At 40.3% G+C, this 4,336-nt stretch overlaps 1 protein-coding gene across 1 annotated transcript in view; it reads right to left on the reverse strand.

Annotated features, from left to right (window-relative positions):
* The window catches only part of ctbp2l (C-terminal binding protein 2, like), a gene marked incomplete in the record, with an annotated part of 71,377 nt that overhangs the window by 43,013 nt on the left and 24,028 nt on the right, over nt 1-4,336 (reverse strand).

Below are 4,336 nucleotides of genomic sequence, written 5' to 3' on the forward strand. Positions count from 1 at the left end.
CTCTTGTAAATGAGTCCTCGAGGCTCAATGGGATTAACCTGTCTAAATAAATAAAGGTTGAATATCACGGCTGCTCAGTCTATACATTTAACTCATTTAAAGCACTTTTGTGGTTATTTTTGTAAATTTTTTATTGGATATAAAATTTGGGAGCAAAATCACAGCCAATAAATAAACTAACTGAGGAATGCACCTCTAACCTTCTTTGCCTTTTAAATCTTTTCTGTGGAGCCCAAAGTTTTTATTTTATTAAGTTCAGTTTCCAAAGTGGAACTAAACGAAACTGCACCGTCAAGTTTTATGTAAACTATTTGTTCAAGATTACCGTAACCGTATTTTCCGGCATATAAGTCACATTAGAAAAAAAAAAAAGCATCACGAAGAGGAGAAAAAAACAAATATGTCACTTCGGCATATGAGTCACATTTATTATGCGTCACTGCTGACCCACTGCGTTTATTATGTGTTTAATGATCAAAACTGCTTCATTTCACCATCCATCCATCCATCCATCGCGGCTGAATCCGCTAGCTCTCAAGCGTTCCTTCGCCTGCACCAGCTGAGTGAAGCGAGCGCGCACGGGACGACTCGTTGTTGCAGTTCTTCGAAATGTAAAGTGTCAGTCAAAACATGTGTTATGAATATGAAAAAAAAAAAAAAAACGTATACAAGTCGCTTTGCCCTATAAGTCACAGGACTGACAAATCTATGCAACAAATCTATGCACCTTATACACCGGAAAATACAGGTATGCAGAAAATTGGATACGTTTCTTTTTTGGCATTTTAATCCCTGACAAATAATTCTATATTCGCACAGAAGATTTAAGTAAAAATCAGCCGAAGACTTGGTGTAAACACGTTCAACGGTTCATGCTGGGCATTTGGAGAGGGCGACTACACAATAATGAAAACAGATTGGCACAGCAGGACGCCTCCCCACATACAAACATCTACTTTTCCAGATGAAGGGCAGCCAGACTCTACATCTGTTTGTCTCCAAGACATTGTTGCCACATAACTGCACCTTTGAGCGCAACGTTTTGAAGAACGCATGATTACACACAATATTCTGAGCTGTCGGAGGGTAAAAATAAATCACAGTGGCCGACATTGTCTTGCACAAATTTAAATCCGTTTAGTTTAGAAATGATGATCTTCAACAAATCTACATAAATTCATTCAATTTTTTCCTAAAATGCAGATTGTTTTCGCTACAAATGATACATTTATTACTTCAAAGAGAGAGTTCATGCCATAATTTCCCTCCTGTTTCAAGCACCGACTCTTGGCACAGTGAAACACGAAGAGCAGCAGTCATGCTCTGGAAGACCCGGCAAATGGTCCGGGCTTCCTTACAGTCTGCAAGGACTTAAGACTGAAAGGAAGCTCTCTTCTTTAACCAGCCTAATTATACCGTATGTGCCCTTTTCCTGTAAGTGCTGCTGAGAGGAAGCTGGATGTAGAGGCTGGTTAAATCCCCCCTAAAGCACTTAAAGGGATTTTGAGGAAGCAAGTGGTGGAGCGAGCCAACCGGCCGCTTGGAGACTAGGCCTGGGTTCACCACATTTGATCTGAGGGTCAGAGGTTCTTCTCAGATGCAGGACTTGGGTTAAGAGAAGATCAGCTTTGCAGCGATTTCACCCTGGAGAATACTACCGTCTTTCTTACACACACAAAAAAAAAAACAGCCTGTGCTCGCATATAAAATCTGGGTAAATGGTTTATTTTGGTAATGATGTAGCGACCTTTAAAAGATGGACAAACAATTTAAGCTGCAGCTTTTTGTGATAATGAATTTAACATTTGGAAATAGACAATACGTTGATGATTTGTGCAGCAAGACATTGTAGCACATTTTAAAAGCAGCCGGAATATATGTATTCCTTTTTTTTCCATTTTTATTTTACAGTAGTCCCTCGATATTCTTTGTGGTTCGACTTTCGCGGACTCACTCTTTTGCTCTTTTTCAAAGTGAGATTGAACACAAGGAAAAAAAATTGTACACGACGGTCAGCTTTAATATTACTCGTGATTGGGACAGTACTGGATACTGTACAATAAAAAGTTTACAAAAAATAAAATACTTCAGACATTTTGTAGTTTTCTCTCAGTCAGCCTATACTGTATCGCCACTCATAAGGACTACATTTCCCAGAAGCCAACAGTGCCCCGCCCAGAAGTCCCATTGCCTTCTGCTGAAATACTGGAAGGAAAGTTTTGATCTGATCCAAAAAATTTGGTCCTTTACAGTGACTTCGGCACCCAGTGGATTCTTAGAACCGCATGGAACTGGACCAGAACCGGACCCCCAGACCCATCTGTTAGCTGGCCCACTAAGACTTCTGAGTGGAGGGCGCACGTCCGTAGGTTCGGCGCTCCCTCTGGAGCCCACCGGGACTATTTTTATAATCATTCAATCGGACCACTGGTCCTGCGCCTGCCAACTGAAAGCACCCCCCCCCCCCCCCCCAAAAAAAAAGTGTTTTGGCGCTCAAGGGCTGCATAGAACAGGACCAGAACTGAAGCCAAACTGGACCCCCAAACCCATCAGCAAACCGAGAGCTGGAAGCCAGCCCTCGAGGACTTTCGAGCAGGGACGTGCCGTCATAGGTCCGGCTTCTCTCTGGAGCCCACGACCACTAGCCCGAGCGCCGACCAGAACCGGCAGGGTAGGTCTGCTGGAACGGAACCAAGTCGGAGCGGAACCGAGCCGCTGCAGTTCTGCTGAGCTGGTGAGTAAAATTTAGTAGCTACATATACGTATGTTGTTAAAATGAAGTAGGTTTAAAAGTTTAGAACATTGCAAAAGTGTGGGAAGGGTTTCTTAAGCCTTAAAATATATATAAATACTACAATAACGTCACTACTACGCATATTTTCACTTATTGTGGAGGGGTCTGGAACGTAACCCCTGCGGTTTTGATTGTACTTAGAAAACTCATCACAGTGAATAAAAAAGACTAACGTAATATAATGTTTGGTTTTATACCTGGATTATTGAGCATGGATTTTGGTGTTTTGAACCAGTTTGACATGACTGTCGATGAGGGAGAGGGCGGGCACCGGAGGAGAGGGTGTGCCCCAGGGGCCATCTTAGCACCAACATAACAGTTTTTTCCCCACTTTGGAGTAAGCTGTTGGGAGAGAAGCAGTTTTTTTTAGTGTTTCCTCAGACTGATGAAGCCTTCTGGATGGAGGGTGAAACGTCTCAGCACAAAAAAAAGAAACTGTACTACACCAACTGGTTTCAAGAATTACGTTTGTCACAACTTTGGTCTTTTTTGCACAAGAGCATGCAGCTTGACTATGAAGAAATGCATACATCTGAGGTCTAATATCTATTTGTTTAAGTATTTCTTTTTCAGAAAGACCACCAGCGCTCAGATTAGATTGAATCATACTGAAGACACCGTAATCCTTTGTGGGTTATTTGAAAGAAGTTCTGTTTTGATATGGATCTAATCTGCGTATGTCAAGAAATCAATCTGAGCAGGCAGGCAGAATGAGGGCAGGAATTCAGAGTTCATTGATTTCTATAGAAACGGTTCAGATAAATAACACTGACTGTGTTTACAGTGGAGTGGTAAACACCACAAATAAAAAACTAATGATTATCCCACAGAATTACAGTAAAGAAACTCGTAGGCATTTTTAGAATATTATAGTGTGAACGCTTATGAAGCACTATTGGGATCCATTTTTCTTCCGTACATTTTTCGGTGCGATTCTCGTCCCATAGTTTTTAAGCTATTTCAACAAACCATATCAACACGTTCAGCTCGTTCAGGACAATCCTGCTATGACTTTTGGTGTTGGTGTAACTTGACCTTTTTTTAAATATTTAGCCTTTTCTGCTACTTTTTTCTCATAGAAAATGAACTGAGCTCATTTTAAATCCTTCAAATCTTTAGATCTGTTTACAACCTTTTACTGCTCCTTTCACATTTTGTTCTGGTTCAGCTTCTTTCGGCTTCCTTGTGCAAAATTTAAACATTTTTCAGGTATTTTCAACTAATTTCAGCTGGTTATGCGCCTTTAATTTAAGCTTTTTCAACTAATTCCACATTTTTTGCACCAATTTAAACTTTTTTCAGCCTAATTCAGCACAAATGTGCTTTCTTTACTTCATTCTTGTAATTTCCCCTTCTTTCTTCTTTTTTAGCTACTTTTCAGCTATTTTTTTTTTTTTTTTGCTGATTTCAGCTTTTGTTTTTTTCTTTTCCAGATAATTTCCATTTATTTTGTGCTCATTTCTACTTCATACAGCCTAACTGGGCAAACGTGTTCTTTCTGCTTTCTTGTGCTAATTTAAGCTAGTTCTACTTTTTCAGCTA

The sequence above is a fragment of the Nematolebias whitei genome, chromosome 17 (genome assembly GCF_014905685.2).
Source record: "Nematolebias whitei isolate Nwh7 chromosome 17, NemWhi1, whole genome shotgun sequence".
Taxonomy (NCBI): domain Eukaryota; kingdom Metazoa; phylum Chordata; class Actinopteri; order Cyprinodontiformes; family Rivulidae; genus Nematolebias; species Nematolebias whitei.